The sequence below is a fragment of the Anopheles funestus genome, chromosome 3RL, assembly GCF_943734845.2.
Source record: "Anopheles funestus chromosome 3RL, idAnoFuneDA-416_04, whole genome shotgun sequence".
NCBI lineage: Eukaryota > Metazoa > Arthropoda > Insecta > Diptera > Culicidae > Anopheles > Anopheles funestus.
The window spans coordinates 73,639,893-73,654,284 of NC_064599.1; the positions used below are offsets into that span (position 1 = coordinate 73,639,893).

The 14,392-nt window shown below is 39.8% G+C and overlaps 1 protein-coding gene across 1 annotated transcript in view; it reads right to left on the reverse strand.

Annotated features, from left to right (window-relative positions):
• LOC125770608 (protein N-terminal asparagine amidohydrolase) overlaps window positions 1-14,392 on the reverse strand; it is a 30,998-nt gene that overhangs the window by 11,369 nt on the left and 5,237 nt on the right. Inside the window, exon 2 of the mRNA XM_049440422.1 lies at window positions 3,218-4,044. The gene's annotated coding sequence lies outside the window, so the exon portion shown is untranslated. The remainder of the gene's footprint in view (window positions 1-3,217; window positions 4,045-14,392) is intronic.

Sequence of the window (14,392 nt, forward strand, 5' to 3'; positions counted from 1 at the left end):
CTCGTACCTGTCGTAGGGCATTGTTAGACAGTGGTGGCGCAAGAGTTGAAACCCCGCTTGGAAGATGATGGCGGTCGCCGGTAATGAAACGTGCCTATGTCAGCTATCTCAGATATAGTTTCAGATTTGATGTGAAACACTGAGGCTTTGAGGGTAGTTGCGCCCAGAGGGCGAGTTGTTATCATTAATTCATTCCTCCTGCCAGTTTGAAGAGGCGGACACTTTCCATGCGAACTTTGCAACTCGAAGAACCGTACCCAAGTGTCGATCATGCTCATAACTAATCGGATGATGTTAGACGGTTGGGTTAGTTTTTTTTTGTTTCGCCAATGTCTCTCTCTCATTGACAGTCAGATGACAATGCTAGAATAAATAGGTTTCATTCAAAATTGGACAAGGGATGGTGGAATGAAGCCGTGAAGGACGGTGAATTGTATGAAGATGGTGGAAAACGAAACACGTAATGAGGTGTAGAAATTATAGGTTGTTTTAGAAGGCAGTGCCCACCCGTCTATCTCAAAGTGAGTCTGTGTTGAAAGTGAGACGAAAATCATATGGAAAGGCATATTTTAGACTGGCTAAAACGAGGAGTAATCGTATCGTATGCTAGGAATGAGAAGCATGCTGGGTGGGGTTGGAAAAGGCATTGGAAATCCTATTGTGAATGATGTTGTTAGAATGGAATTTTGATTTATAAAAAAAAACTGTCAATGATACTAATTATAAACATATATAATTTACAACATTTTTGAATAGATGAATTATAAAAATTGTAAGAATTATCTCAATATTTATCGTATTTGAAAAATTAAAATTAACTAAAAATGTTCTAGAATAAAATTTTTAAAACTAACAGGGTTGTTAAGTTGAAGTAAACAATTTGGAGCCGTTTCTTGAATATTTACACATTGAAGTGAACTCGAGATGGTTTGAGAAAAAAGGACGGGTTTAACTACTAATAATTTCATTCTTTAAAATACTCCAATTCAGTGAAGAAAAATTCGAGAAACGATTCAACTAAAAACCCCGTCAAGCCTCTGCAAAATTTTTTAAAATTTATTTAACAAACTGTGAATGTCCAATATAGAAAATACATTATGGCAATATTCAAATTTTGAAAATTATAGTGTGAAATTGATTGCCTATCTGAACAATGTGTTAGTGTCAATGTGTCGTAATGCAAATATGAGACCAAGAATTTAATGTCACGCGAAACCTCATAGAAACAATAATTAATAACACCAACTGCAAGACAAGACCTGTCTACTGGCTATTGTTAATGAAGGGTTACAAATCCCATTATTAATTACACACCTCAGTTGTGTATCCGATACGTGTGCGAAGGCTATCATAAAATGAATTCAATTGTGTGAGAAATTTCATACACAAAACAAACCAAACAAAACACACACACACCGGGCGGCAGCGAAATGATTAATTGAAAGAAATGTTGTCAACATTAGGAATGAAGTTTTTCTTTAAATTGATTACTCTTCAATAACCAAAAGTACAGCTGTCAAACCTATCAAGCTTGGTCGCTGGATCCGTTAACAATTAAAATGTGTACATAATGTAGAGTCATGCACGGGGTTTAGTTAAGTCTAAGTAATGAGAAATGATTTGGGAGTCGATAAAATGTTGTTGACCACCTGTAGCGCTTGGTATGGTGCAAAGGAGAATGATGCTGTGCCCGGTTTTTCACTGCCTGCGGCCACATCTTCCACACCTTTCTGAAGGCAAGTCAAATGGGAACAACTAATCCATAAATCATAAATCCGATTCCAATGACAAACACGGGGCATTTGAAACATTGAGCAATAAGCAATTGAAAGGCATTTTTAAAGATGCAGTACCCAATTTATGTGGATAAAACAATATTTTAATAATTTAAAAAAATGTATATTAATTTTGAGAATGTTACAAATTGGTTAGAAAGTTAACCCAAGTTGTCCCAACAAAGAATTCTAACTCGTTAAGAAAGCCTCACATTCCCAGTGGAAGATTTATCGACAGAACCTGCAAACCGGCGGTCATCATTATTTAAATTGATGGAACTGAACGCCGAAGGGTTTGTCCCGCTGAGCACATCTGCCACCAGCAACACCACACCGCAAACCAGAACACATTAGATTTACGTACAAAATCAACCACCAAACACAGGCACGACATGGATGAACCCGCACACAAGAGTATTCAACAAGCGCACATCATGATCTTCGCTTGAAAATTCGCATTTCATCGGCAAAAGATTCGTTAAGATAACTATTTTTCGCACACAGTATGGTAATTATTCATTTCCTGAATACCTTTCCAAAGCTAGCGCTAGTCTTGCCCGTAACCGTCTTGCCGCAAGGCACGGTTTTTGGGGTGTGCTCCATCAATCTGCCATTACGATCGCGGCTACAGTCCGATGTAGTTGGTGTGGTGAGACTTTGGGAAATCCCGACCAGAGATTCACCAAGACGCCTTGGATAAACGGTTCGACCCAGATTTGCGCCTGCAAGCGAAACTAATTAAACGGTACGAATTGAACAGTTTCAATCTATTTCATTAATCAGACCCGCCTGAACTGCACTTTCGTGAGCGAATATCGGAGCGAAGTCATAGCCAATGTTTCCCGGTTGGCAAAAGCTGGTGTGGCCGGGGGTCAGCAATTGAGCGCTTGCTGCTTTAGTTACACCTTTGGTGGTTTGGTAGCGATTTTGGACACGAACTAATCGTACGTGGCAAGGGCAGAATGGAGATGTGGCGAAGATTTTTCTTGCTCGTTTTTTTTTTACCTCTGGTGGTGATATATTGGTTCCCTCGATCGGGGCTAACCGATCGATGATCACGATCCCGGAAGAGTTGAGAAAGCCAGCATGAAAGTAGTGCGGATGTGAGATAAAACCGATTCTTGGCCAACTTTGCCTGTGGTCTTTTATAGTTTGTTGGTGCTCAAGAAACTCTAGTCTCTCAACGAAGTTTAACCCTGATCTGGCTTAGAGATTTCGATAGTAGGAATGCATGAGTTTCAAATGCAGATCTAATCTGATGCAGTGGAAAGTCCCCTTGCAGTTAGCTTACATAAAGAGTCTCGCATAAGATATCGTTTAAAAGCGTTTTAAAAACATATCAAGAAAGAAGTTGAAAATCGATTTGATCTTATGATTAATCACAAAACAAAAACACAAACATGAGAGATGGGCAAGAGAACTAGTAATACAAAAATGCTTACATGCGGTCAATCAATCGGATCACTCACGTTGCACACAAAGTGGCAGGCACCCACTAGTGTACTGTACCGGCAAAAAACACTAAATAAACGCAGTCGAACGATCGTAATCGGTACCAGGAAACGAATCACTTCCAACACACTATATTTCCCACTACTCACAAACGCTTACGAATGCACTGATACACTTTTTTATGCCACCACTACCTTGAAAATCGCATCTAATCAGTTCACTATCAGCTTAATGGTAAGCACACAGGAAGATATAATAAACATGAACAGTAGTAGCTTCTATCAGTTTGTTTTGAGACCCATGAAATTGTACAAACAGTCGACCTAATCAACGAACAGGCAGGCAGTCGCGTTGTCTGCAAGAGTGTGAAATCATCACTTCACTTTCCACATCGGTTAGGGACTTTTCCGTAGGATTTATGCTATTTTAAATATCTTCCTTTCTTTTAGAATCACTAACACATTTCATTCACCGAAATCATTTCACTGCGGGCTAAATAATTGTCTTTCCACCACTGTATGCGGAAAAAGGCGGACGAACGAGGTCCAGCGATGTTCACCCGAGCAATGTTGTGCGGTGACTGGAGCGAAAGCGACTGGGAAATACCAGTGCGCTTCACGGGCGGACAGATGTGATGTGATGCTGCTGAGCGTTGGTGCTTCGGATTGATACACGACGATCCACCACTCCTGATTCTCGACGGTACCGTACCGCTACTAAAGGCTCAGCTGACTTATCGACCGCTCACGATGAGGAAGGGATGGTCAGCCGTTTGACTGTACGGTACCGATGTCAGTGGGTTTGAAGCATGATAGGTCTGTAAAGAGGGAGGGAAAAGAGAGAAAAATATTAAATATTACGGAAACTAAAATGATCAAATATACATTTAGCAACAAAATAGAATAATTTTCAGATGACCTTAATTTTAATTATTTTCTATATTGGAAGATTCGTTGTTTACTGTTTCGAATTTGAAAGTTCTTAAAATTGTATATATAATAATGTAAAAATGCTCATAAAACATTTTTTATTAATTTTTTAAATTTATTTATTTTTTTAAATTTTAGAATTTGTCTCAATCCCAAATCAAGCGTATTTGTATAATTATTAACTCAAGTACCAGATTAGTTGTGACTATTTAGCTGTCAAAATTTCGACGAGTTTGAAGTATACGCTCTATATGCGATCTAGTGCGAATTCGCAAGGACAAGTAAGAAAAGTAAGCATACGACAGCAGATCGTTATCATCAAAGAGGATAAAAAACAAACAATAATCAATTTAAATTAATGTCATTTGGATGGGAGCATTTGCATATCGTATATTATGAGCCAAGGCAACATATGCACACCGTCATTGAAACGATTTACAAGTAATAACAATAATAGACAATAATACAAGCAATAACAATAAGAATTCTTAACCATACTGCGAAAAAATGCAAATGTCGGAAAGTACGGGTTTACATTGTCTAAATTGTGAATATCACAATAATATTATTGTTAATATTTATCTTAAAACTTATTTACCAAACAATTATTGCTGAAAGTATTTGATTTTGACAGGCATATAATGCAGCTAATAGTAGAAAAAGCAGCCACCATAAATCAAAATTTTTGTTTGGTTTTACCACTGATTGGACCACGATTTGTTTACTTCGTGTCAGATGACCAGAGTGGTGAATGAAAAAAAACCATTTTGATTTCACCTTAAGCTGTTTTGTTACTTCTTACGTACAAATACACAAACACGACCACACCATGTATTGTCCCCCCGCAAGAGGGTAGAAAAGATTACGAATTCGTCTGATCGTAAGCTTCCCGCGTTCTCTTAAAATCCCTGCCTGTGTCCCGGAACCTTTTTTTCACGAAATTATTGATAAGCACCCTACGCCCGTCACCATAAGATGAGCGCATGCGGGCAACCGTTATCAAAGGCGCAGCAAAAGCAGAATGGTAGTGCGCTAATGAAACAAGTGGCGATCGCGTCAGTACCCATATCTCGCTTGTGTTTTGAGCAACTGTACGGAGCTGTCAAACTTTCCCGGGGTTTGCGACTAATCTCCACGTGCCTGTGGGAGATGTGCGGAAGATGCGCCTTGGGAAAGAGTGTAACACTACATGTGCGCCTGTTATCTTATCAAACAGCGTCCGGGGATGTGATTGGACCGAATGGGTTGGCCAATCATGTTAGGTGTCTAATGAAAAGTGGAGATAGAGTTACAAAAAAAATAACACTGGCGCCACCATAAGATCAATTCAGGAAGAAAGAAGTTGGCTGAGGGATGATTCTGAATGGACGAAATGATAAAGCTAACCGAGGAGAATGCATGGCGATAACGAACCCATTCGGACGAGCGAAAGTTGTCTGGTTGATAATATAAGTATGTTATTTTGTCTAATTCGCATAACGTTTTACACACCCCGTCTTGTTCTAGCATATTGTCGACATATGGTTAGTCTACCACACAAATCCTAAAAGCAGATTGTCTACTGGAACACTTTGTCTGAATCAATTTGCCTGTTGGTCATGTCGATTGGAAGAACATTTCAAAGTATCCGAAAGTCGTTCGGATAGTGTGGTCACTCCATAAGTCGACGAACCACAAAGACGAGCAGCAGAGTTACCGACGCTCTGCAGGGGCAGACGAGTACGAGCTACATATTTGATTAATATATTCGTTCCGTGTGCCGGTAAAGTGTCTTAAGTTACCGACACATACACACACCAAACACAGGTCCACTTGCAGCAGAGTTAATTAAACATTACGGCGGTGAAATTGAAAATGGAATTCATTAGAATACATTATCGGGTTACGACGACGCTAGGATGTCGATTGATGCCGATTTTCGATTTTGGAAGCGGACACCAACGATGGCTGAGTGGATGACCAGTTTGCTGCACAACCTTCTGGACGCAGGAACCCCTCTCCTATAGCATTTCGGTACGTCTGCGGTCTGTGGGATGGGAGAAAAATCAAAGCGAATTTCCGAATAGAGAGAGAGAGGCAGGGAATGGACCGTGAAGGTGATATGGTTTGCATGTCATTTGCAAAATCATGTGCTCGTATGGATTCGTGATTGTTCTATGTTTGCTGTCAGCTTGTTGTCAGTTGACGCCGGTCAGCACGATTTGGAGGCATGGTTTACAAAAAAAGCGTGTAAATAGCTCTTAGAATGGTCATTGCCGTGTGTGAGCAGCAGTGGCTTATCGCTTATGTTTGTTGAAGCCACATTCTTTATCTAATACTAATGTAATTATTGCATTGTAGGTTTAATTAAGTATTTAATTAAAGAAATAATAGTTTTTTCTTTTGTATTGGTGTAGATAAAATCCTGTTTTTGTGCTTGTATAACAGCACCATTTGAAAGAGGCTAGGTAGTGTAATGGTAGTGTCGTCAGTCTTAACACGATAGGGCCCGGTACAAAATCCCGTCTGAACCGCGTTTTCCTCTATATGCAGAATTGGTTTATTACGCTTCCGGATAATATTAATAAAACTTGTAGTATCGAAAAGAATATCGATAGAAAAGTATAATACAGTAGAACATCGATTATCCGGGGGCGGAATAACCGTGCGCTTAAAATTGACAGCTGTTCCACCGCGGTGAACATTTTTACTGATGTCAGGATGGTTTAAATTACTACAATCGTCACCAAACCATGTATTTGAAATGTTTTCAATTTACATTCTAAATTCTAATTCTTATTTGATAATAATTTGCTTGATCCAGAATGATTTTTAGTATCAAAAGGACTACAATAGTATAGTATATAAACACTATATGCGCTTTATCTAGATATATAAATGACCTTGATATTTACGGGACTATTATCCGTGGAAATCTATTAACCGGCATCAGTCCGGTCCCGAGTATCCCGGATAATCGACGATCTACTGTATAAAAATACAGTGCATAACACAATTATATTATCACTTGTTAAATAAAATATTAAAAATAAACAAATCTTACAATCGTCATATTTTATGTAAAATATTCTTTAATAATTACCGACCCAAAACAAATATATTGTTTGCTCAATTGGTTGTAAATTGAAAACCAAAATGTCTTAAGCCATAAAAAGCGCATTCCTTAATGTTGCCTTTATTAGTGATTTGTTAACTAGTATTGATCCTCCGTCAAACAGTGTTGGACAGTTGAGCGCAATAAAACGCCATCTAACTGTACCCGCTTTTTGCAATGGAGGGTGATAAAAAATCGATGCATTGCTATTTATCCTAATTCCGCAACGAGGAAGATCCGATCTGCTTCACCTTAACTCATCGACCGGTGATCCTCTCAGTGATTCACCCCGTACACATCCTCGAACAAATTGGTCGAAAACAAAAACATAAAAGACACGGGCATCATTTACTCACGCCGGTAAGGTTACTTCCTTCACCCAATTACCTGGGATATGAGACGGCAAAATCGCGATCCCGGTATCACCCTTACGTGCGCACGTTCGTTGTTTGCTTCTCATGTTTATAATTTTATGATTTCACGTAATAATAGTAATGATTATAAAAAATGATTCCACACAACGCAAGAGCAGAACAAAAACCTGTACTCTGTCTACGTTACGGAACGAACTGTGTCTTCGGCGCATTGTGGTTATGGATTCCAGCTTAAACATTGCTGAGATGTGATGTAAAACAAAAAAACCTTCCTTCTTTATTCCTGTTTTTTTTGGTTTTAAGATGTTTTACACTTCCAGCTTAAGTCTTCCTTGCTGTTCGCGAGCCGGTCTATGACAGCATGTTTTATGACCATGCGAAATGTGAGCCTCGGCCCATAGTTGGGGTCCATACGGGCAATGAAATATCATTTACTTTGCGCGCATTATTATCGTCTGCCGCGAGTGCTATTTTTTTTGCTTTTGGTTTACTGTTCCCTTCCTCTAAAACCCAATTCCCATCGGCCACTTCTTTCAAGTATCCAGCTAAATGAGTTCCATCGTGGTGTGAAGTGCATCGAATGCACTCGGTGGATCGCGTTGGGTCGTTCGGTTTTATGCGCATTCGCTATAATCTTCTGCCAGCCGTACGCGGTAAAAGCAATTCTCCACCTTTTTCATTCTCTCTCTCGCTCCGTGGTTGTGTGTACCGTCCATCCGGACGATCTGTGTTCAGGAGCAGCTCTGATTCCCGGTGTAAGTCCCGGCCAAACCACGTGCGCACGCGGGATGGCAACAATATCTTGCGCCAGAGATCTTTTGCCGTGTGTTGTGCGCGATCGCGGCTTTGTGTTGCGGAAAATAAACGTCAAAAACACAAAGCTCCAAAGATAGCGAACGTACGTAAGGTTTGGTTAGGGAACGAGATTCGACGCCACGCAAGCACGTAACCGAACAGCTTTTGCCATACGTCAACCGTCTATCGCCTTGCGAGAAGTTGACGGTTACTTCCTTCTTCCACGTAAACTACAGATCATAGGCGCTCCAGAGAGAGATGTACAGTGTGTGTAATTTGTTTAACAACATTAATCATTACGAAAATGCTGTACTGTGTGTTTAGCGGTATAAATCAAAAACCGACACATTCAAAAATAACTTTTAAGAAGAAGAAAATTTCAAAATTATTTGTTTCAAATTAATGAAAAAAAAAGAAAATTACAAAGATAAATAAGTCAATATAAAAAGCAGGGAAATTATAAACAGAAACAAAAGAAAGTAGGAAAAAAAGCATCCAAAAACAAAACAAAAATAAAAAATAAACAAATAAATGTTTAATGTTACAAAAATTAACTAAAACTATAAACGAATATTTTTAAATATTAATCAACTCAGTGTACACATCAATAAAGCTAACATTTAGGAAAGAAAAAACGAACAAAAAAGTCATTAAATAATTCACATCACAAATGATACAAAAATAAAGGAAAACAAAAACATAAAACAGTAACAAAAAATGTTGATAATTCAATCAAGTAAACGATTATAGAACACAGTTTAAAAATGTTTTACACACACACTAGCACATAAATTGCATAATAAATTAGTTGGGATGAATCAACAATAAAGCAAAGGAAAATATTCGTAAACAAACTTTGCATCATAACATTTGATGACTTTTTCAAGGGCAAACGCATCAGTTGGCAAGACCTGTATACATGGTTCTTATTGGTGTTCTCACTTCCATTTTCCGAACCCCTGCAAATCGTTCGCTCGAGGGATAACTGCAGAAGGTAGAAAGACGCGATTTTTGCCCTGTTTTTTTTTATACGAGAAACAAAAAACCTCCCATAAATTTACCAAACCATTGGCGCTGCTTGGTTCGGTTCCGATGGCGGATAATGTGGGGAAGGAACAGCTAAAAAAAAGTTAACGAACTAATTATACGATACTGCACCGGCATCCGTAAGGCATAACCGTAAAGAATGAAAATGAAACAATTTCCTATCGTATTGCACCAGGTCAGCAAACGGTCTTCTGGTTCCCTGCACAGTGGGCTTACATTTCTCGCTTTCACACGCCTCCAGTGGTCGGTTGCGATGGTACAGAATGGTTTTGAGCTAGAAGTTATAGTTCAAACCATTTTTACGTTAACACTGCTGGCCAGAGACAGTATGCAGTTATGGGTAGTATAATAACAGGGACATACTCACATCGTACGATAACAATCACAAGGATTTTCTTGACAAACATTTCCTTCTAGTTCTAGCCGCAAAGAAAAGCTCGGTTTTCTGTGCCTTGGAGAACGGACTTTAAGCTAGCAAAGGGTAGGTAGAAAAGCAAGATAAATCTACCGAGACAACCCCATTTTGCCAAGTGGGACCATCGTGTTATGTGCTCAATTTGTTCGAAGAAAGGCAAAAATAGCAACGCTTCAAAAAGTCGTGAGAAATGTCGCAAATTTTAATCAACCGTAACATCACGTACATCTAGAAGTTCTAGCTTCTTCATCGCCGACAGTGACACTTCCGATCCAAATTGTACACTTTCACATCGTTCACTGGAGTGGAGGGTCAACACTGGCAGCAAATCGTGCATGACGCGCCGGCATTATGTTGTGGCCGATCAGTGTCATTTGGAATGATTCAATTTAAATAATGTCCACATTTGTGGGACAACCATCTACCGCATGTGGTTCGCAATGGTTCACTGGCGACAAATGGTAAAAATGTTACGGAAGCTTTGATTTAGTTTTACAATCAGAAATAATGGTCATTGGCGCCAATACTGAAGAGTTTGCGAAAGTTTGCCATCAGAGACACGTATCATATTGGAGTAATTGGGTTCTTACTTGCATGGTTTTTAAACATATTATGGAAAACATGGAATTCATTCAAATCATGAAGAGAATAAATTTCTTTATTCATACTTATACTTTTTAAAGAATATCTGATGAAACAGATGCAGATACGAAAATACGTTTAAAACAAAACAAACGAATTATTGGACGATCGAAGCTGGTACTAGATAGATCTTATACAGTTTCAATACTCACATACGCTTTTAACACCTGGATTTTGTCCAAAACTAACGAAATATTTTTAGCCGTGTTCGAGAGAAAAATGCTGCGAAGGATTTTTGGATCCTTGGATCCTGCGAAGGAGATCCGCAGGGAAGGTCATGCCATTCGAATGACACCGGACAACTCAAATACGTAAAGTCCTTTTAGGTCGCCCTTATGGACAGGTGGTAGGTTCGAACTGAGATGGAGCGATGTTCCTTCTCAAGAGTTTTCCCAAGTGACTCTTGGGACAAATGACAAAAATATAAACACATAAGAGTTAAAATGCGTAATATTTTATTCCTAAGTTCCAATCATAATTATTTAGGATATTGCGATTGGAAAGAAATCTTTGCAGCTAATTGGAATGCTTTCACATGTGTCGTCCTAAGCGTTTAATTTTTTGTCAAACGTTAGACAGCCATAAATTGAGAGATTCTGTCGATCGAGATTCGATATTCTTGAGACAGAGAAACTATGAGAGCTGTAACTAAAATTTCAAAATTTCACTGGGAAGTTTGGTGTATTTCCATATTTTGCATACGTTTGGTTTAAAACATCATAAAAAATTTGCATTTTTATTCCATTATTTGATATTTCAGTAAATCATGTAAGAAATTCGAAATAATAAGTAAGCGCATAACGTTTATACACATTACATCAGGGGATCTAACTATAACCACCAAAAGCAATAAGAATTGGCCAGGTGTAATCAAAGATTGATGTAATGATCATATATACGCTAACAGCACAACATTCCCACTAGATCCGTACAAGATGGAACACCGTACCTTCTCCATCCTCACTGTTCCGGCAAATAAAAATATCCTCCCCAAACGGAATGTGTCGTAAGTGTAATTCCATCAGATGGATGGGAAGGTTCCGTTTCTTCAAAAAGCAAGAAAAAACCATCTAGTGCATCTAGTGCACTTCACGCCAAACAATGAAATGCACTGTTACCATCGGATCACATCCATATCGGTGGCCAACATAGGGAAGGCAACAACAACAACAGCAACAGAAAAAAAGGTCAGGTACGGTTCGATTTTCTTGCGCTTTTTTTTTGCGTTTCGGAGGTTCCACCAACGCGATCAGGAAGTCGAAACGATCGTTCGGCCGGTCAGGTTCGGGCACATAAAACTAAATGGAACGGAACGATCCTGTGCCGAAACGGAACGGTTGACGGTAGGAACATCTTCTTCCACGTCGTTGTGGTGAACTTCCCAATACTCCACTCCCGGTTATGGTGCTTGCGGATAAGTTGCGGTACGGTAAACCCATGGGCAGTAAGAATTAAATCCGTACCATTAAAATCCGCCCTCCGCCCGATGCCTGGTGGATGGACCTAGACACTATTGTGCACGCCGTAGAAACAGGGACACGATATCGGGAAGCGACGTGGTCTACAAAACTGATCTGGCTCGATAGTAAGAACAGCGAGCGCATGGGTTGGAGTTTGAGAAGAAAAATCCATCGACCAAGAGGAATAAACTTCCTCGATCCCTGTGCAACACAATAAGAAGCACGTAGCATCGTTTCGGATGCGATAAAGTATCGCACTGTCTCCGGTGGGTCCTGTTTGCTTCGTCTGCAGCAAACCCTGCGGATCTAGGAATTAGGGTTCTTGGGTCTAGCGGGTCTGGAAGTTGGTTCGCCTGTTCGCCTTGCACACGGTCAACGCTCGAGTAGCTAAGGCACATGTAGGCAACCGTAGAAGCTATGTTTTGTATTTCTTTATTTTTTTTTGGTTTTGTCTTATCGGCAACGGCAACCTGGCGCAGTAAAGATGCTGTACTGCAACTCCCGGGACTGACGATCGCGGTGTTGTGTCGGATGTACCGAGGCGAGCAACCAACGGCGAACGACACGAAACGGTAACCGTGGTCGGTGTGTGTGTGTTGTGTCTTGTGTGGTGGAACAAGATTGCCAGCCTAAGATTAATTGCGAATATATATTTCACTGCACCGTGAGGTTGGGCTTTATTGCACCCGCTCGATAGGCAATGGCATGAAGAGCGTTACCGAGAGGTGAGCTTGACTAATTTTTATAATACTATTAGTTATTTCCATTATTTTTCTTTGCGCAAGCCGGCTTTCTGATGTCCCCGTTCCTCTTTTTGTTCCCTTGTTGCAGCTATTATAAATTATTAAATTAAGTAAAAAAAAGAAAGAAAAACCGTTTGAACGTGTTTAATCAAAGCTTGCTAAATCTGCCATCGTGATCGTGTTTGTGCCGGTTTACCGGTTATAGTAAATCCGCAAACTGATGTCTTCCCGTCCACCAGTCTAACCTCATATAAATCTTGTGATGTGGAGGCAACAAAAAAATTAATAAAAACCACAGTTGTGACCAAAAACCGCGCACGCTCAAATCGAGATTAGAGAGAAAAAAAAACATGAGCTCAAAAACGCATCTGCGGTCGCCGACTCGTAACACTGCGTCCATCCGTCGTACGGTCGCGCATAAATTCGGTGCAACAAGAGCCACCTCGGAGCAGCAGCTAGAGAAGACTCATCACGCTGGACATTACACATCTTCTCACTCGCTGCGAGAGCTACGGTGATGTGTTTTATTTTATGATCCCATATCCCTCCCCAACCCGTTTTCGGGCTCCAAACCAACCTTGGGAGCGTCTTCGGTACTATGATGGTACTTATGGGGAGCAAAAGGAAGGAAGTGAAACAAAAAAAGAAGACACATCTACCTTTTGCAAAGTGTCGCCGTGGCCCAACTACACACGAGCAAGATATGCGAGTGAAAAAGGAAGGATATGCGAAGAAGCAAAAATTCATGACTCTTCTCGCTTGGCGCCGCATTGAAATTTCCACCGAATGCATCGGCAAATTGGTTAAAGAACACTATAAACAGCATGCGTTTAAGTTTGACAAGTAGACAAACAGATTAGATAAATAAAGAAGAAAGATATTGGAAATTACATAAATTTATATTTAATCTTTACCACAATAACACATAAAAACATCAAACATTACATAAAAAACAAAGAAAAAATCCAAGCTAAAAAATTATAAAAAATACAATTTTTAAATTGTTTCACAACTTTTAGTTATTGATTTCTTTTTCTGCTGTTTGTGTAACATTTTTAGAAGAATTTTAAATAAGAAAATTGTCTAAATTTGTGCTTAGTTCCTATTTGTTTTTCTCATCTAGTTCTATTATTTTCCTCTTTCATTATTTTCTCTTTATTGCATTGCTGCAAATTGCATCCTTGCACCGGCAACACCGAAACGTTTCCGTAATGCAATTAGGGTGCTCAAAGAATTTTGCCGAAGTGCTGTCAAAAGTGATCGGCTATTAACTTCACACACAAATCATCTGGGGCTTGCTCTGCCCATCAAAGCCAAAGCTCCCACAGCCCAGGTTTTCGCCTTGTTGCGGTTGCCAACGCCGATCTCCACATCGAGACCCAATCGCCTCCAGGGTGATAGACGGGCACAGCAAAACCCATCCCTCAGTCATCCGATGGTCGATTTAATGTTTTTTTTCTCTCCACATTTCTGCACTCGTATGGGAGTTTACGTTTCGTTTTATTTTTGCTTCATCCGATGCGAACCCGGTGCCGGGGTGTGTGTTGTTTTACTTTTCTGCTGTTGTTTAACTCTTCGCCACGGTAAAACAGTTCTGTGGCTTGGTAGGAAGTGTGGCAGACAGCAAACTTGTTGTACTGCTTCAGCTGTTCTGTTTGGTTGGGGA